Source organism: Ambystoma mexicanum, chromosome 5q (assembly GCF_040938575.1).
Source record: "Ambystoma mexicanum isolate Mex_15411 chromosome 5q, UKY_AmexF1_1, whole genome shotgun sequence".
NCBI classification, from domain to species: domain Eukaryota; kingdom Metazoa; phylum Chordata; class Amphibia; order Caudata; family Ambystomatidae; genus Ambystoma; species Ambystoma mexicanum.
Window position 1 is genome coordinate 568,957,986 of NC_090933.1, and position 21,450 is coordinate 568,979,435.

The following is a 21,450-nucleotide window of genomic DNA, read 5'->3' on the forward strand; positions in this document are numbered from 1 at the left end:
GCTGGAGCTTCTGTTATCATTAGTTTGGCACTGTTGATGGTTCAGCCGATTGCCCTGCTGCCGATATGCCAGCCGATTGTCCTGCTTTTTCTTGTATATGACTCTCTGGTATTACCATCAGGGCTGTGTGGAGGCCAAGGCACAAGTACCTTTCCATGCTGTTGGGAGGTGTAGACAGGCTTGTTTGCCGCTAATCCAGTAAATGTCCATTAGTGCAGCGGTACCTTTCTTCATGTCAGGTATGATTACCATCTTGTTGCATTTCTTTGTTTCCCCCATGTTCACTCTTCCTTCCCCATGGAAACACAGTTCATGTGGTACTTCTTTCTGTATTTTGATAGGTTTTTCCAATGCTGTTACCCATGTTAGCTTAGTCACGTGTTGCGACCAGATGGGGGCGCATATTCGTTTTATCCATTGGAAGGTGTCTTCAGGTAGACCCCGGAGGGCTTCTGCTTTGCATTCGATAGTTTCATCGTGCCACTTGTTCTCTGCATACCTTGTTCCCTTGATGACAATAAATGGTTCCTTAAGGCAAATTACTCCTTGGCGTCTGCTTGTGCATGTTCTCTCATTTTCCAGTCTTTCCATAGTGACAGTGTGTGCTTGGAAGGTGCTTTTTATCCTACACAAAACTAAATGAATCAAACATTGGGCCTCTGACAAGGGCACTTCCTGTGGTACTAACATTTTCGGTGTCCCTGATGCATGTGGTATGAGTGAACAAACGTAGCAGCTCTCATTTGTCACCTGCTTTGCCGTGGCACCCATGTCCGAATACCACTTGTATGATTGATCTCGGTGGGGGGTTCTTCTATCTCATATAACCCCAGGTCATGATAAATGTCATATCTGTTCCCTTCCGCCCCCTCTTCCTTCTCCTTCTCCCTCCCTTGTTGTAGCTCTTCACTCTTTGGTAGTGTATTGGGAACATGCCCGCCCAAGCTGTGTCATTACCGTTAAATATGTTATCATGTGTGTACTCATTAGTGGCAACGTAATATGAGGTAGGCTTTACTGTTGTTTGTGCATGCGAGCTTGTGTTAGCTACAATGCTTGGCCAATAGTAGTCGCCATCATATACATTCAACTCATAATCATTACTTATATTTATACTCGGATGTAACAAGGAGACACTTGTTGGATCTGTGGCGGAGTGTTCTGAAGGTTGCATTACATTTGTACCATTAGCATCAATGTCATATGGTTCTTTCCACAATGTCTTTACTCCAGTCCATATTAAGTGAGAACCTTCTCGTATCAGGTTAGCCCCGCTCCCCCCCTTGTGCATGTCATTAACCAAAGATAAAAGTGTATAGTACCAGGCCATGAAAAACAACATCACTGAAAACAAAACTGCAGCACATTTCAAAACGCATTCAACATTGCTGAACCTATTAGCCCTAATGGCGTCCCTATCGCTATCTAACATAATGGTGTTTTCGGTGATTGCGCTGCGTTGGTCCATTTGCCACCTGGAGGGGTGATTCAAAGTTGTTAAGTCACCAGAATAAATACAGTTTTATATCTACATATTTATTTTTCATTCTTTACTCATTTTTTCTATTACTTTTTTTTACTCTTATTTTAGTTATGTCCTTTGCTTTGGGCATTTCATATCAAGATAGAGAGAGGGAGATAGTGATGAAAAGAGAGTGGAAGGAGAAAATGACATGGACATAGTTCACTTTAACCCAGAGGCGTGTCGTCACTTTCGCCCTTTACAGGTTCTGTTTACTTAAATCACATCTTCATTGTGTCTGAACCTCATCCACGGTGCCACTTGCACTCTCCTGTTCAGTCTAAGGGAGTGTACTATTGCGTGCCCTCCTCACATCGGAGAGGTGTACCCAATATTTCAGTCCCTTGACTTTAACTGCGGTGGGCGTACTATAGATGACCTCGTAGGGCCCATGAAACCTCTGTGAATTCCATCTCCTCACAAAACTCCTAACGTAGACCTGTGCTCCTGGCATCAGTGGCCCACTTTGGCTGTCTGCAGCTGTCGTGGTAGTATCAGTTGCTACATTCTCAGTAAATGGTGGTGCAATTTGTCGCGCTATGCTGTGGACTACACGCGTCAGCTGGGTCAGGTATTCCTTAAATTCCTCCCCCAGCACTGTGGCAGCCCTGTGTGCGTCTGATGCTCTCCTAATTGGGGAGAGCGGTGTGTGTATTCGCCTCCCAGTCACAATCTCATGGGGGCTCAGATGGTGGTCTTTGCATGGTTGCGTTCTGAGTTGGAACAGTGCTAGGGGTAAGCAATACACCCAGTTTTTTTTCAGCGAATTACACAATTTCGATAGTTTACTCTTGAGTAATCCATTGATCTTTTCCACCATCCCATTCGCCATCGGATGATAAATGGAACACAGTTTGTGTTTCACCCCCAAGAGTGACGTCACCTCCTTGAAAAGGTCATTCACAAAGTGTGTACCGTGGTCTGATCTTATCACATCACATATTCCCCAACGAGAAAAAACTTCTCGTACCAGGAACTTCGATGCACACTTTGCGTCTGGGTGGGGACATGGATCCGCTTCCACCCACCTTGAAAAGGGACATAACACCACAATTAAATACCTTGCTCCGTTACATCGCTCTCCCATGTCCGCGTAGTCTATGTGGAGTTCCCTAAATGGTCCTGTTGGTCGGGGCAGGGTGCCACGCAGTGTTCTCAGTGTCATCCCTGAATTGTATGTTTGGCATGTTGTACATTCTACTACAAATGTTGACAAATGTTACTGTAAATTGGGGACAAACCAATGTTCCTGGATGTCTGCGGCAATGTGTTGTTTTGCTATGTGGGCTGGGAAGTGCAGCTGTTGAAATGCTACTTCTAGTAATTCTACTGGCATCACTACCATTCCCGTTGTCTCCTATCCCCAAATTAAGTCTGTGGCTGATTGTTTGCACCCCTGTTTGCTCCACAACTCTTGCTCCTCCTGTGGTGCTCTCCTTTGTAGTTCTATTATCTGCGCTATTGGTGTGTTACTGTACGCCTCTTCTAATGGCTCTGTAATGGTTGAATTTACAACACATTCGATTGTTGGTGTTATATTGAAATACGAGGCCTCCTTCACTGCTGCGTCGGCTGCCGTGTTTCCCAATGAGACTGCATCTGTGTTGTTAGTATGGGCTTGGCATTTCACCACTGCCACTACCGATGGTTCTGCTAATGCATCTATCAATTCAGTCAATAGTGTGGCGTGCTGTACTGGGGAGCCATCCGCTCTTCTGAACCCCCTCCTACGCCAGCGGGATAGCCCTGAATGGACTGTGGTTGTTGCGTATATTGTTACTGTGCATCCTTTGGCTGTGTGCAGTGCCTCAATCAATGCAGTTTGTTCTGCTGCTTGTGCGGAGTAATGGGACGGGAGGCGCTTCTGGACAATTGTTTCATAGCCATCTTCCTCCATGCGTACTACTGCCATCCCTACATGCTTCTCCCCTGTTTCAGGGTTTATCGATGCTGACCCATCTATGAAATATATCTCTCCTTCCTTCAGGGCGTTTTCGCTTGCTTTGGGAATGTCATCGCCCTCCCCTTCATAGGTGGTGCAGTCGTGTTCCTGCATGTCCTCTGTGGTGCATGGTTCTGTAATAAATGTTTCTGGGTTTACTGTTTTGCACCTGACAACGTGTAGGTTGGGGCTTGAAATTATTATCTCATATGCTGTTGCTCTCTGTGTTAATGTTGATTTCGACCTCTCAAGAATTGCAAATAAGGCGTGTTCTGCATATAATGTTACCGAACATCCCATCACGATTGTGGCACTTTTTTCAAGGGCGAAAGCTGCTGCAGCGAGGGACTGTTCGCACGCGAAGTGTCCTTGCATCACTGCATCTAATGTTCCACTGTAATAGGCCAATGGTTTGTGTCCTAATGATGTTTTCTGTGTGAGCTCTGCTGTTATCAATGTTCCATTGCAGTGTGAAAATAAGAAAAATTCCCTCTCATAATCTGGGTTCGCGAATACTGGAGAATCTGCAATGAGGTCTTTTAATCTAAAGTACTGTGTCATCATGTCATGTGTCCATTTTATTGGGGCTCTACTCTTATGTGCTTCTTTCAATGCTTGTAGCAGTGGACATGTGTACGCTGCGTAATCAAGGATCCATGATCGGTAATAGTTGCATATGCCAAGACATTTTTGCATGTCTTTTACTGTTTTAGGTATGATTATGTTACGTATAGCAGCTGCCCTGTCAGGGAGTATCCGTTTTCCATCTTTTGATATTAGCTGTCTGAGGTATACAACGTCGGCAAGGCAGTATTGCAATTTTCCTTTGTCCACTTTATACCCCTTCACAGCCAACACGTTTAATAGGGTTATGGAGTCTTCTCTGCACCTTTCTTCTGTAGGGCTGCAGACGAGTAAATCGTCTACGTATTGTATAATGGTGCTCTCTACATCTATGTTTCCAATATCTTCATGCAATACTCTGTTAAATATGCTGGGGCTTTCCCAATACCCCTGTGGGAGTCTGCGATGTTCATACCTGTTGTTTCCTAGTGTGAATGCTGTCAGGTACTGCGAGCCTGGGTTGAGTGGTATGGAGAAGAAAGCATTCTTCAAATCCACCACAGTAAAACATGTAGATTCTTTAGGTATGCTGCACAGTATTGATGCCGGGTTAGGCACTAATGGGAACTCTTTTTGAATGACGTCATTGAGTGGGCGGAGACCTTGGATCATCCTCCACGCTCCTCCTTTTGCTTTTTTGATCGGGAAGATAGCCGTGTTGCACAGGGAGTTTGATGGCACTATAATACCTTGTTTTAGGAGTGCATTTATTGTTTCCCTAATCCCTTCCTCTGCTTCTCTGGATATTGGATATTGTTTCACTCGTGGTGGTATGACACCTGGTTTTAGTTTTATCTTTATTAGTGTCACCTCATGGAGTAATCCTACATCGTGGGGGCCTGTAGTACAAATTTCAGGCGCCACCTTTGCCATGTCTTCCTCAAATATTGTCGGTGGGGCATTAATGCTAGCCATAAATGGTTTGTGTACCTCTCTGTACTGGATCATGATGTCACATGGTATGCTTATTTCCATTATTATATCTCAGTCATCTTCGTTATCAGTGAATAATTCCTCATCAGTTATGTCTCTTAGCATGATGTTGGGGTCTATGCATAACACAGTTCTCCACTCACACCCATGCGCGTCCAATCCTATGATCACAATGCGTTTGCTTGATACCTGAACTGCCTCGATGTCTATGGACATGATCGTGCCTGGCACAAAATCTGTGTGTGCAATTGGGCGGAATATAAAATCTGATGGTGTTCTCCATTCCTTTCTCGTTATCTCTGGTACCACTCGGGCTAATACTTTGATGCCGTAGATAAACATGTATATGTCAATGGGTATTCCTCGCACTACAACTTCATTCATCACTGTGCTAATCATCAACATTGCTCGTACTGGGCATACTCGTGGGGTGGAACACACTATTCCCCACTCAGTAAACGAAATGGTCATGTTCAATTTACTTAGCAAATCTCTGCCCAGTAAATTGATTGGCGGGTCTTCGTGGTACAGTAAGGGTGCACGCACCATTTTTCCCCCACCGTTATATCAAGATCTTTAGTTTAAGGAACTTTTAAACTAGCCCCAGAGAACACCTGCGTTTCCAAATTCCTGCCTGAGAGCAGAAACCACCCTTCCAGAAGACATGATTTCTCTGCTCCTGAGTCTACCATGAAGATAAACTGCTTGTTTCCTATCTCTGCCCCCACTGGTGGTTCCTCTTCTGCACGTAGGCTGGTGGATAGGACTGGACACGCAAGTGTTCCCTGTGGGCTGTCCTAGTCTGCAAACCTTTCTTGCCCCGGTACTGAAAAGACATTATCTCCAACCACTGTTACGCCACGGAATGGTGCAGGTGCGCCATTTGTAGCTGTTGCGAAACAGTTATTGTTTGCGTTTCCTACAGCGTTTTGCCTTGCCATGGGTTGCGATGCACTGTGATGTGGTTGTGGAGGTGGCTGTCTTTGCTGCATTTGGGGTTCGTTATAGCACTGGTCTTGCTGTCTTCCCCCTCCCATTGGTAATCCATAGGGGCTACCTGGGTGTGGGCATCCCCATCCTTGTTCATTTTCCATGGGCTGCTGCCCTTGGAAATACCCTGAAGGCTGCATTCTGCAATCTCTTGAATAGTGTCCCCATCTCCCACAGTTCCAACAAGACCCTTGCGGCCCTCCCCTCATCCCTTGCCCACCAAATCCTCTATTCCCCATACCTCCAAACCCCCCTCTCTGCCCATGGTACCCACCTCTTCCTCTTGCCGGTCTTTCTTGCCACTGTGATCCTCTGTATGACTCCTCTTGATTCCACGGTCCGTGTTCTCCTGCTGCCCGCAACGCTGCTATTGCGACTGGTCCGTTTCCTGCTCCTTCATCCCCCTCGTTTTCTCTATCTGCGGCTACGCTGGCGTTTATGGCGGCGACCTTCACTAATTTGTTTTGTACCAGTTTTGCCTCGTCTGCCAGCCTTTTTTGTGCTATCTCCTTTTCCCTCTCTTTGATCCTCCTGCAGTGGTGCACAATTATACTCTGAATTTCAGGCCAACCCTTGGCTTCTATCCCAGCTATTTTATCCAAGGCCTTCTGTACCTCCTTCGGAGCCCTATTTTAATGATAAAATAGAACAAGGCGGTGGATTGTTTCCACGCCGTACCAGTTTCGCTTCTCCACAAATCTTGCACCCGTAGTATGAATTGCGCAGGATCCTCGTTATCCTCCATTGTACACTGCATCATTAAATGTAAATCTGGAATGTCTGGAAACGTGTGCCACAATGCATCCTATACTTGTGCTTGAAAGCTGTTAAACGGTGACCCATCGTGGCGGTCACAACTCATTGTTACTCCGGGAAATCCTGCCTTTTCCCACACCGTGTCTGCCTGGTCACTAATTGCTGACACTAGCAAGCTTTTCACATCCCCTATTGCTAGTGGCCCTCCTGCCGTTTTCTTTTCGAATGCATGTATCCATTTCCCAGCCCCTCCCGGTAGTGGGGCGAGCACTTTCAGCAGGTTGTTTTTGTCCATTTGGGCCCACGGAATGTAGTACGGCCTACCTGCTCCCTTATGTATCAACGGCATCTGTAACTTATGTCTCCTTCCTGTTTTACTTACCGTCCCCTTTTTTACCTTACTTACCAACATATTCCCTACTCGCTGTCTTAACCTACCCTGCCATCGTGGGGGTGACTGTGGGTCTGAGTCATCGAAATGATGTGGCAATGGGGATCCTACAGCGGCCACTCCTTCCTCGTATTCGTCTAGATCACTCCACACCTCTTCTATCTCTGCTTCTTGCTCACCATTCTCCTCCTGTCCTTCCCCTTGCTGGCTTTCTGGGATAGCTGGGCGTATGATTCTCACTGGTTTGTCATTCAGATGGAACAGGGACTCTTCAGTGATTGCCATTCATTTTCTCGCCCTTTTGGTATGTGTGTCCCCTGCGATTATATGGATCGTGCTGGCTCTAAAATTGCTGGCGCCACCTCTCCTGCTGTACTTAGTGAGGGTGTGAGATCTGTCATAGACAATGGTGGTACCTCCCCTCCCCCTGGCAGCATTTGGCCCCTATCACACAGTGCTCTTAGCCGTGTTATCTCCATCTGTGCATGCGCTAGCTGGTGGTCTAACTCTCCTGTTAAGTGTGCTAAATTCACGGGGGTGCACTCGTTGGGCCATACAAACCTCCTTAGTCATAGGGTGGTGGTGCTGTAGCTACCGCTCCTTTTGAGGGAGTAGGGGTGGGGCACACCGGTACATACAGAGGCTCGCTGTACCCCACTACTGGTCTTGTCATTGAAGGATATGTTTTGGTTGTATCGCCCTCAGCTGTAGTTGTTGTGCACTCGCCCTTTGGCATTCCGCTTACCCCTTCCTGTGGTTTCTGTTTTTCAGTTGTTCTTTCTTTCCCTACCTCTGCTGTGGGGGTAACTTCCTCGAACATTCGCCATAGATCCAGCACTTCCCTCCTATTTTGTAACTGCTTCCCCTTATATCTTGCTAGCAAGTGCGTAGACACTAAATCTAACACCCTCTTATCAAATGACCCTCCTTCTGGCCAAATCGGCGTTACACTGTCTCCTTTTATCTCTGTCAACCATTGATCATGGTACTTTTGTATCTTTTCACTGTATAACAGAAGGTGTTGACAAATATGAGCTAGTGGTGTTATTCCCCCCATGGCAATGATTCTCCCCTTACCTGTTTGTGTGCTTGGATCTCAATCTCCCCCTAATCACCTTTCCACCCACTCGTCCTTTCTTTTAGACCAACAATATATCAAGTGCTTCTCAATTACTAGTAGTTTTTATGTATCAGTATTCACTGTTACTTTTGTAATTATTGCATTTCCAAATTCAACAGTTCACTTTCGGATTTGTACCACTTTACCAATAAATCAATTACAATACTTTGATATTCTTGACCAAAAAATAGACAGAACATGGAAAGGCATATAACACATAACATGCACATGCACTACATGCACGCTTTTATTTCCTCTTTGTTCACGTTACCAAACCTTTCCCCTTTTCACCTACTCTTCTCATTCACTCCCCACCTCTTACACCCTTTTACTCTTCCCAAAGAATTCTTTCTTACACGGAAAAATAATATTCTAAATAACTACTCTGAGTCTACTCAATATACGAGACTCCTACTATTTTCTCTTTATCTTCTCTTATTTTAGCTGCACTGGACGAGACAATGCTACGTGGCGCCGCCTTCTACCCCATTCGGGCTAGGATACCTCCTCTCTTCTTCTTCTCACTTTTCACGAAACCTAATGGACATATAAAGGACAGATCAGAAAAGCCTCATCATCACTCACACAGGCCCTGCTCTTTGCTATTACCCATTACCACTTGTTCCCCTGTTCCCTTCTATTCCCCCTTACCTTTCCTTGGTAACCTTCGCAACCGGCACTCACATGTTCAGTCAGGTGATCTGAGGGTCACTGTTGGCGGTCCAACCCCAGTCAGGTCCGCACCCCAACCAAGCCGTGGCCCGCCTCGGCGAGCAGCTTTTCAGTCTTGTATTCATCAACCGGGAACCCTTGACCCTTTCTTGTAGTGCGCACAGGCTGGTCGGCTGCGGAGGCAATGGTTTTGCTGGGGTGCGTCCCGAATCTCACCGCACAGTGCGAGCCTCGAGGCACCTCTCCAAATCACGTTGCAGGGGGTCACCAAATGTTTGTGCCCTCCCCGTCTTCAACGTGCAAAAGAATAAAACGGACAATCCCCGGACGGGGAATAAGGCAAAGAGAGCAGGCTGTGAGAGTTCAAGGAAAAGTTTATCTAGATCTCTGAGAGCGCTCTGGCAAAATTAATGTTACAGTATATTTTATAGGTACAATGACACGTCTAACTTATGATGCTACGTTGGACCCGGATTGGTCAGCCAGGGTGGTGTCTTAGGTGTGGGTATCATCTCTTCCTCCTGGTTGGTTGTTTGGTTGGCGGTAGGATGGAAGTCAGATATCTGTGCTCCGAATGGGTGAAGGTCAGATCGACGTGAAGCAGGGTGGTCACTAAATAATGCATTCACTAAATAATAGTTGTTCAAAAGACTCTCAGTAGTTTATCATGTCTCTATACAAATCACACAGGTGTCTATATCATCTATAACATTTGGATTATACAGGTCACAGGATAAGGGTATTGACCACTATAATACACTGATTGAACTGTAGGTTTAGTGTCACAAGAATCTCAGGTATGTGGCATTTGTTAGTATTAGGCACGATATACTGCAGCAGGGGTCTAATGTTATTTGGGGGTCTGCTGGGTGGGCATCATGGCATGGTCAGTGGTCTGGCACATGAAAGGAATATATTGCAGGGACACAGGGACAGAATGGCAGTAAGTTTCCATCGGCGAGGGTGCGGGGGCAAGGACACGTTAGTGGAGATGAACGGGCTATGGGCTTAGTTTGTGCTGGTTCACATGCAGGACAGTGATCTCAGATGAAGACTGATGTGATACATTTATTAGTTGTTGCAAACACCTCCGGCTTCAGCGTGAGAATGTAGCCACAGAGTTTTCCAGTCAGAGTGGGAACGAAGGTGGGGACCATATGCTCTGTGTGCCTGACTGCAGTGAGGAGAGGGAGAGAAGCGTTTCGTACTATCGCAGTGAGGCCTGGTCACCAAGATGGAGTCGAAAGGGGGTACACAAAATTGATGCCCTGAGTCCTGCTCAGTGGTCCCATCTACACGAAAGTCAACGAAAGTTAACATCGCATACAGGCAAGGGGAGAACCCACTACTGGAGGCACTTCTACTGAGAAGTGTAGGCAGAGAGGGGCCTGCTGGCCCCTCGCCCCCACACAATATGTAGGCATTTAGTTTGTGTATTCATGTTAGTGAGGTTGAAGTTTTATTTGATTGTATTTGTCTTCATTTTAATGTAGTTCCAGCTATACAGGTGTTTTGTAAGTTCATTTTAGTATTTTCTTACGTTTGTATTGTGTTTTAGCTGCATCGTTCTCATCATCCCAGCGGATCTGTACCAGATGTATGGAAAGCTTTCTCTGTGATCTTTCTAGCATTTCTGATGATTGTTTCCATGGGGTGGTGCAGTGCTGCATGTGTTTTAAGACTCTGGCTGTTGTTGGCAGCACCTTTAATGCATGATGGTTGATTTTGTACAACCACCGTTCACAGCTGAAGTCAAGAGGGAAAATGACATGTCCCGGGAAAGCACTTGTTGCATAGGCAACACATCGCTATATGTAGTGGTCTTCATTTATAAAGAAATTACAGTACTAGTGTTTATACCTGTGTGATTGTTTTCTACCCCTTTTTCTCCAGATTTTATTATCCCACTCTATTCTCTTTTGTTCTACAAGTTTACTTAACCTTCCCACCCATTGTCCAGCAACCATCCAATATAATGTCCTTTCCTTATTCTCACCCAGTTAATATATACCTGTTTGTCTTCCTGCTAATGAGGACAGGCAGAGTCAGGCATTCCCTTCCAACCACTCACGCTTGAATCCAAACACTGCTCCATGGAAGTATAAAAGGCAGAGCAGGAGAGCACACTTTGAGTGAGTTGGGGATGCTGGATGGTGCACAAAGCCAGAGGAACACCAGATGAGCTGCAGAGTCCCTGGAAGACCGGGAAGAAGGAAAAAACACCCTGACACTGGCTGTGTGAGTCCAGGAGAGACTGCACTGTTGAGAGGGAGCTGTACCTCTAGAAGGCAAGGCCAGGGGCAACTAGGGTTTCCTGGTGGTACTCAGAGCAGGACTCCTCTCCGTCTCCAGTCAAGCAAACCCAGGTCTCTGAAGGTCAGCGAAAGAGACCCTGACCACAGTACAATATCATATTTTGCCAAATGCCATTTTGGGGAGCTGAGAAGTGGGAGCAAAATCCTGACAGTGCATTCTGGGGCTGGAAGTCCCAAAACACTTTTTGAGGTGTGAAAGGAGACTTAAGCCCGGGAGAAGTAAGTCTTCTTTATGAACTTTGTGAGAGGGGTCAGAGACCGGCAGAGGGAGATCCTTGTGAACGTTGTGAGAGGGTCCATATCTGGTGGTGGGAGACCCTTGTGGACTTTTGGAGAGAACCTTTGGGAGCAGGGTCCGACCCTGGAAAAGAGAAGCCCTTTGTGAACCTTATGAGGAGTCTGAGCCCAGCAGAGGGAGACTGTTGGGAACTTTGTGAGTGAAACTGGCACCAGAGATAGGGTGGTTCGGCGCCACGTGAGTGCTCATTCGAAGTTCTCTGGCTGGTGCCCCTTTCCCAAACCAGGAGAAACAACAAGCACCAAGAGGCCTTAGGGGAGGCTGGCGTGAGGTGTCAAGGTGGTCATAGGAGGGTCAAACCAAACCCCTTGTAAAGTCAAAAGTCTTTGACACGTTGTGGAGGCAGATGTGAAACCGACTGAAGGTTGCCTGCTAATTGGGGTGAACCCTAACACACCCTAGAACATTGTGATGAATGAACTGTAAAAAGGCTGACTGAGGGCTTTAGAGAAAGCCTGACACAGCACTGAGACCCAGACATAGGTAAAGGGAAGATCCTAAGCGGTCTAGAATGACTTGCATGTGCACTGTGGCAAATTTGAACATGATGGAGGGATGTCAAGAGAAAGCTAGAGGAAGGGAACCCCTGCTTTCTGATGATATTTACAAATTGTAAAATGCGGAAAGTGTGAACCCCATTGAGGGAATTGTGAAACTGGCGTTTGTGCCCTGTTGCGGGGAACACTGTGCGAACTGTGATATTGTGAAGCACACACTTGCCATAGAATAACAGAGTGAACCAGCAAGGCGTGATCGCCCTTCGGCAGCCTCTGTTTAAATTGGCAAGTGCTTTGAGAGGCTAACGTTTGAAAGAAAGATCGGAGTACGGCTGACCTAGGGTGAAGAGTAATCACCCAACGTGAAGCTTACCAGACGGAACTGTTTGATGTGTTGGTTTTGACATATCATGCTCTCTGAAGCAAGAACCTTTGCATGAGAAGAGACTTGAGCACAGAAGGCCCTGATATAGAGAAAATGAACTGTAAGCTTGTGTCGGAGAAGCCCAGGATTGTGCTGTGCTCAAGAGTCCCACCTTGTCCCATGCTAAAAACGTGGGGAAGGAAGACACTGGCCATAACATCCTGCGTTATTATTTTGTGAACACTTCTTTCTTTTCTTTTGAACAATATCCCACGCTATTTTGCAGCATAGTGGTAAGGATTGGCAATATTTAGTAAAGGCCCTTTTTTGTATTTGACTGGACTCCACTTGGATGGTACTATTATTATTTTATGATCTTAGCTTGCTCCCATTTTAGATTTAGCTTTAGATTAGGAGTTGATCTCACCCATTTGACAGTTTATTAAATAAACTAGAACGGTTATCACTTGTGTCTGTCTTTCTTTGATGATACTATTCCTTCCTTACAGACCCAATGATTAGTATGTGCAAAGAGAACACCAGTGTTTTATGCATGAATGTTGTATTTTATATAATGCGAGTGATGAACTGTATACAAAATATGAGGGCCATAAAAACCTGTGTATCAGATTGTGTTTATTAAAGTTTTGTTTTCAATTGATAATTTTTTCTTTTAGAAAGATATATATTCTTTTAAACATAGATGAATATCCGTGGCTACTGTGTAGCCCGCTGGGCTATTTGATTTTGAAAGCATGGGTAACCTCAGCAACGAGTGGGGGGATCTTAGCCGTGAGTTTCATGAATTATACCCCCGACTATAGCTGTAATGCACACAAAAGAACACTCTTTGTATGGACTCTTTTTACTGTCTGTTTTGTTATTAATATTTTATTCACAGTTTATTAAAAGAAACACACACCTATAGCCGTGGCTACAAAACATGCAACCTCATTGGATTTGTTTGTAGTAGCAACTCTACTAAATTTTTGGTTTTTAGTGTAGTGTTTGTAAACAGTTATTATAACATTGCAAATAATTGTTATATATTAATAATACATACAAGTGTACATATTTGAAAAAAGTAAATAAATATGCAAACAAACTTTCTTCAAAATAGGTTTGTTTGGGTGGGGATGTGGTTGTGGGTTTTCATTTAATGTTAAGTGGACAACATGATACATCTTCTGTTGCCCAATTATCTGAATTTTTACTTTCCATGATGTGTCTTAAATTCTGAATGTACTTTTTTATTGATTGTATTTATTGTTGAATATTAATTGTTATTTTACTCTGTAAAGGAATCCGTAATTAAATGTGTGGGTACTTGTTTTGGTGGTTCCTGTTTGAATCTTCTTGAGACTTCAATCATTTCTTCATCTGTTTGAAAATATTCAAAATATTTTTAAACACTTGAAGATATAATACACTTTAAAAATATTTGTGTTGGCTGCATAACCATTTGAAAGTCGATAGGTAGATACATTATATGTGTTTGGTGAGAAATAATAGTTCCTTTAAACATAATTGTTAGTCTCATTTTAAATGAATATACAGAATGTAATTACAGACTCCTGATTGTGCTGTATTTTCTTCTGGCGCATTGTCTTCAGCATCTTCTTTCTTAATAACTTCTTCTGTAGGATAATTGTAATCAAGCCATTGCATGTAGGTTTCCTTTTTAGTGTGGTAGATAGAAATATTGTTTGCCACTTCAGATATTAGAATTAGCAATGGTGGAAGAGTACATGAGGAGAGAAGATGGAATGTTTGTATTTATTTTCTGATTGGCTGTTCAATTGTTGAAACTATCAGAGAATGTATTTTTTGATTGATTTCTATATGCCAATGAAACTGTAGATTATATTGTATAATCGTATTAAGAGTTTTTCTACATAGCAAATTTGTGTTGCTTGAGAGTGAGGTGTAGATGTAGGAGATTGTTTTATTCTGGGTGTTATATATATATATTGATTGGATATTTCAAACATGCACCCAATTTCAGAAGGAGAAGACTGTGATTGTTCAGAAGACTGTGGAGAATTTGAGAATAATTGGAGTCCGTGCGCAGAGTCCAGTCTGCAGCAGTGTGAGAAGGAGAGAGGAGCTGCAGCTACGGTGCACGAACTTTGTTTCCAGTGATTTTGAGCATTCTATGTGCCTTTAAGGAAAAAAAAGCACAACTGACCTTAAAAAGACCAGCAAAGTGTGGAGCGCGCGCGGAGTCCGTGCGCAGAGTCCAGTCTGGAGCAGTCCGCAGCGGGCGGCGGAGGGCAGCGGCGCTTGCCTGAAATCAAGAGGTAAGAGGCACTCATGGGTGACAATGGGCCATTGACACGGCTTAAGCTAAAACAAGCCCAGAATTCAATAGTACCTCTCCCCGGTACCACTGCAGATATGGACTTATATGTAGATAGTGTCGCGGGGAGTGATGTTGAAAGTGGAAATGAGAATGGGAGTGTTCTAAGGCCGCGTCATCCCGACGATACAAATGAAGGGGGCGAAGAAAGAAATGGGAGTGGACTGGCACCCGCTGTTACTTCCGCTCCTCGTAAGGTCCATTGCATTATGGACACAGTTTTGGATGTGCGAGAGGGGATGTCTCAGGGTCGAACAAAAGCAGCACCGAGCACTCTAGAAACTCGGACTCAAGCAGAGCTCGAGCCGGTGTCTGCGGTGTTCGAGACGACCTCGGATAACTCACTAAAGGCCCCAGCGCCTGCTCAGGCTTCGGTGGCAGACACTGAGGTACAACCCATGGAGAACCTTGATGACGAAGTACTTTCCATACCAAAACAACTATATCTAGGTGACCTAGTGAACCACGAAATTGCACAGGCAGTCAGCGCGCGTACTGTAGCCTTGCAAAATGGAATGGTTAGCAAGAACAATGTTGTTGTTGAACATCGTATGGATCCCACGAACCTGCATAATACAAATATTATGAATACATGGGGCAGCATTTTACCAAGTGCTAGGCTGAATAATGGGGTAAACGACTGTGAGCACGATGCTGCAGAAGTGATCGAAATAAATGCAGAAGCATTCCAATCTCCTTTTGATGTGACCGATAATGAATTACTTGCGCTTGAGGTGCCGAATATAGCATTAGATCAAAGCTTGCTGAAATTTACTTTCCCAGTGTCTGCTAAACAGCATGTGAACTTACGTAAGGAAAGCACCCCTATACAGAAAATTGCAATTGGTCCTAAGAACATCAACCAAAACATGAAGTCAACACTTGCATGTAATAGCAATAGCAGTAAAAACAATGCCTCAACCGGATTAAACAGTGGTGACAAGTCTTCAAGAGCTGAAATAGGGAACTTAATTAATGGAATACAACAGGGTTCCCGCAATGACTTACCCTTGAAGAAGATCGACTTAGCAGCGAGAGAAGCACGTCTGACCAAGAGACTCCTAGCCGACTTTGAGGAAATGAAGGAGAGATTAAAAGCAAGCTTTTCTTTAGGCACCTCAAGTGATATCACTACTATGGAAACAGCCATGGGACATAATAAAGAAGGCAAACACGAGCGCTCTACCAGTGGTAAAGCGACAGTCTCGAACCAAAAATCTATCGAGCTGGAAAACGACACTGCTAATCTGGGTTTAAACCTGGCGAATGTAACAACGGAGTGCTTTAAAAGTAAAGGAAAGAACCTTTGCTCTAAGGATGATCCCAGCTCCAAATCGAAAAGTCAGAGCGATCAAGTGTCAGATAAGCACATGCAGCAACGGCCGAAAACCATCCCAGCGAATAACAGGAGCGACCTGAGTTCACCAAGTAAGGAGAATAGCGGCAGCCCGCAAAGTAAAGACCCTGCCTTAAAATCGAACTTGTCAGTTGCTGCTGCCATACAGATTCACAACAATGTTTTGGCTGCCACTTCACTAGCCTTGATACCATTTATAAAGCTGTATGAAAGCTTAAATGAATCTTCACAAAATAATGGAGCTATAATGAGGACACTAGATGACAAAATCAATAAAATTGAAACGCAATTTGTGGCTTATCAAATAAGACAAGAAGCTGAAAATATTCAATCTGCCGAACATACAAGCAGACACTTTGAGCAGATGTTGTTAGAACATAAAGGAATCAAACTGCTTCTAGATGGAATATCTGGCAACACAAAACAAATGCAATCTCAACTACTGGTGAAACAAGCTTCTATTGCAAACATCACTCACGGTGGCACAGATGTAGGGATTCAATGCAAAATAGAAGTGGACACAGCAGTAGCAGGAAACTCAAATGACAAAAATACAGCAGCCAATGAGCCTAACTTACACGTTCTTATTGACCTAACAGGAAAAAGTGGAATAACAACAGCTACGTCAACGACAAATGGAACTAATAACGAACCAAACAAAATCACGGCCAGCGTAAAACATCTATCCGCAATAGGTACCAAAGACGTGATGGCTGATTCCAGCAACCAGGCCTGCGAGGCAAATACGACACCGGAGGTGCGTTTGGAGATTCCTTCATGTTCTTCTGCAAAGGCATCATATGGCATATTCAGTGGTCCGGCTAAAAATCTTGAGATCACGGCAAGTAAAGAAAAACTAATCTCACAGAAAAATGGCAATGCCAAGAAAAAGCTGGAAAAAAAAAGAACATACAGACTTCTACAAAACATAGAAGTAATATAAAGCAATTTATAAGAAACCTGACCACACCTGTAAAAGCTAAGATACATGAAAATAAAATACTTGGCAAACCGGACACAAATAACAAAGATAGACATGAAGAGAAAAATGCAGCACCTGCAAATAAAGTGATTGTAAATCCAAAAAAGCAGAGGAGAATTGAATCCGACGTGAGTTCATCTTCCTCTGCGGTTCTAATGGAAGAGTTATGTAACATGTCCACATATTCTGATGGCGAAGCTGAAGATTGTTCTGGAGGATCTGTGGTGGACGGTGGGAATACGTCGACAAGTAGCTCTAACTCTTTAAGCCGAATACAACAAGAGAAACATCACTTAATTAAGACAGGTTGCCATAAAGATAAAAATGGAGAGTTATGGGCCAAAGAAAGAGCCTCCTATAAAACTCAATTCGAATGGAAAAAAAGACATATAGATTCTAGTTCCAAGCCATCAAATAACTGCCGATCTGTATTGAATCCAAAACACACAACAGCGCAGAGTCGACATTCTCCTTCGAAATCACATGAAGCCCCTTGCAGTGCCTTTAAGGTTGCGTCTCAAAAAATAATGATTGAAAATATATTTAGAAATGAACTAGATGTCAATCTGAATCGTGCTAACACTATGCGCCTACTGCATGCAGTACCAGTGCTGTGGACCATAACGTCCGATGACATCCGCATTGTCGAATACTTATCGGAAGATCGAGTGGATGTTGTATTACTGCACATTAATTCCCAAGCGGTACGTAATATGCTATTAACCGCGAAGCAAGATCTTCTATGTTTGGGGTTTGAGATCTCGTTTTATGATCCAACAAGTACACAAAGCACATTCGAGACACCGGAGTCCAAAAGCGTAAAAGTATCCATGGATCAGCGACGTGAAGATCTACGGAGACAGTTTAATACTGCACCATTGTTAAACTTAAAGAACGGGAGCGCTGGAGGCAAGTCAACGAAGAAGTAGCTCACGAAAGATGAAAATGATGCGCCTGTGACTGTGATTTCGTGGAATACGAGGGGCTTTAGTCATTTATATAATGACTTTCCGGTCGAGCTAACCAACAATTTTGCAATTTGTCTCCAAGAAACCTGGATGTGTGAGCCCCCGGTTAAAGATGGCTATGTGACACTGCTAAATCCAGCCGTAAAAAACAACAAGGGATGGCCATTTTCGGGTCTACTCACCATGATACAATCAGGCACTAACTGGGCCATAATGGAAAAAATCAACCCCAACAGTTATGTCCAAGGAACATTACTTCAGACCACGAACGCTCACAATAATAAAAAACATCTTTTATTATTGAACGTGTACTGGAACCCACTAAAAATCTCTGCTGATGCATTCATAGCTGCTGTAATGAAAATAATTGATAACTACCAGAGGACTTGCTTGGACATTGCAATTATTTTGTGTGGAGATTTGAACATCTCATGGTTTGATGAACACAAGAAGCTTGTAGAAGACAAATCGATTGTCGGATGCCAAGGTAATGCAAGAAGATTGCAATGGCGTGGAAATCTGGAAGCCCGCGATTGTATGATGGTAAACGGCCATGTGAAAGGCGATATACCACCAAATTTCACCTGGGAAAACATGGGCTACAAAAAAACCTTAGATTATTTCTGGACATCGAGAAATGTCTTTGTAACAATCAATAATTTACAAATTACATCAACCACAAACAGTGACCACTATATATTAGTAATGTCCTGCAAGCTAATGTGCAAAAAGCAATCTGGCAACAATAGTCAAGTACTAGAAGTAAATCATGGGAGAAACCGTCTATGTATAAATGACCGTCAAATCATTAAAATATCAAATGAAATCCAGGAAACATACCATGACAATGTTGAATCATTTGACTATATACCGCTGCTCCCTTGTTTGAAACCAGGTTTTTCAAAGAGAAATTGTCAAAGTCTTAATGAGCACAAGCATAAATGGAGTTTCATCGTGAAAAACCAAAAAAAGCAGCTAAGGAAAGACCTGATCAAACTGAAAAAAGAGTATGGAATGAATGCTACGAGCGTCTTAAAACAGAGAAAACAACAATATCGGAATTGGTTGAAATCTTTTTCCTATTTGAGAGACCAAGAACGTGGTGAAGAAATGTTGGCACTGATCAAAAAAAACAACTCAAGAGAAATCTGGGGAATCCTGAATAAAGGAACAGCAAACCAGGACGCCCTAATGATAAATGGAGTGACGGAAAACGACTGGGTGACGCACTATCAAAAGGTCTTTACAGGAATGGAGATGATACAGCGCGCTGAAAGTGGCACCACTGATATAGCCTGGAACATAATTGAGTCCAAAGAAGATATTCTTATAGCTATAGACAAACTAAAGACATCGAGAGCTGCTGGACCGGATGGGATCAGCAATACACAGTTAAAAGAACACAGATATGCATGGTCAACTTTCATCAGAACGCTATTTGTGGCGATAGCAGACAGAAAGCAGATGCCGAGATCATGGACTGAAGCAATAATAGTACCAATATACAAGAAGGGCAGTCGGGACGATCCTGCCAACTACCGCCCGATTGCCCTCCTAGATACTATCGGCAAAGTGCTGGCGACATTTTTGCAAAAAAAGTTAACTTCATGGGCAAAGGAAATAGATCTACCAGATATCAGACAAACAGGATTTACAAAGGGCGTGGGCATAGAGAACAACTTAACCTTGGTGAACCTATTGAAGCTAGAAGCCCTGAATAATAAGGCCCAGTTATTCATGTCCTTTATCGATTTGCAACAAGCTTTCGATTCAATAAGTCGAAATAAACTATGGGAGAAGTTAAAAAAAAGAAACTGTCCAAACTCTTTGCTGTCACCAATTAAGGCATTGCATTCCAACACTTCAATCAAAGTAAGATTAAATGCAAATGGAGACCTGTCTAAATCAATCATTACTACCAGAGGGGTGAAACAGGGCTGTCCACTTGCTGCCACTCTGTTTAAGCTTTATATGGCTGACATGCCCATGGCCCTAGCAAATGTGAATTGTTTCCCTTCGAAAATCAACGGACATCATATAAGTTACGTGATCTATGCTGACGACATAGTACTGTTTGATAAAACTCAGATAGGCCTACAATGGCTGCTGTCAAAACTGGAAACTTATATGATTGAAAACGATCTATCAATCAATGTGAACAAAACCAAAATCATGAAGTTTGGCAGTGATCGGAACGCCAAAAATAAGAACTTTAAATGGCGAATCGACAATAAAGTCATTGAAGAAGTCAAAGAAATTTGCTATCTTGGAATATTGACGAACATCTCAATACGGGAGTGGAGCTGGGTCCGAGACCTGTTCAATCGGACCAGAATGCTCTCCCTACAAGGAGCGAGACAACACACCTTGTATGGAAAGTTTTCGGCAATACCGCTCCGCATGTTCTACCTTCAAAAAGTAGTGCCTACAATAACTTTTGGAGCAGAAGCCGGCTGGAATTTGGACCATAAGATCTGGACCAAATTTGAAAGCTTATTCTGGCGGCAAGTTCTGAGACTGCCTAAATATCTCACAATGACGATCATACGCCACGAACTGGCACTGGAAATTCTCTATGGAACAGTACTCTGGAAATCCTTATCATTGCTACGCAAGATGGAGATAATGCATTGTGAACCAGCCTTTAAAATATTAAGATCAGAGGGAAAACATCAACATACAGGCTTGCTTTTGAGATGGTCAGATAAAGTGAAAGCCATCATGTTAGATGCAAATATCTCAATGGATACATTGTTGAATCGCCCGCAAATTGCGAGAATTAAATTGAAAGAGTGGCTATGGATAGACAATTTGGATAGGTACGCAAAGATGCCGACAGCTTTAGACCTGGGTCCGACAAAGAATAAAGTGGACAATATGCTGAAATATCTATGCCAATTTCCCTCACGATATCATAGAGATCGATTTCTCAGACTTAGACTGAACCTACTGAAAACAAACCAAATGTTGGTGCTGAGAAAAATAAATCTAGCTACCGATGAAGCTTGTCGGCATTGTGAAATCCACGTAGAGACAATAAAACACCTAACAATTGAATGTGTGGCCTTAAATGGGCTGAGATCCATCCACTTGAGTGAATTCAAGCCTGCAAATGACTCGATGGAAGACCTGTGGATCCAGATACTGAGTGGAAGCTCGGTACATTTAACCTGCTCAGTGATACATTTTCTAGATAAGGTCCTAAACTGAAAAGCATAGAATGTAATTGTAAAGATAAATTGGGACTTATGAACTGGTATGAATTGTAATAAAAGTTTGTAAAAAAACTAGATGTTACAAATAAAAAAATAAATAAAAAAATAAAAATAATTTTGACGGTGGGGTTAATAACGATGTTGA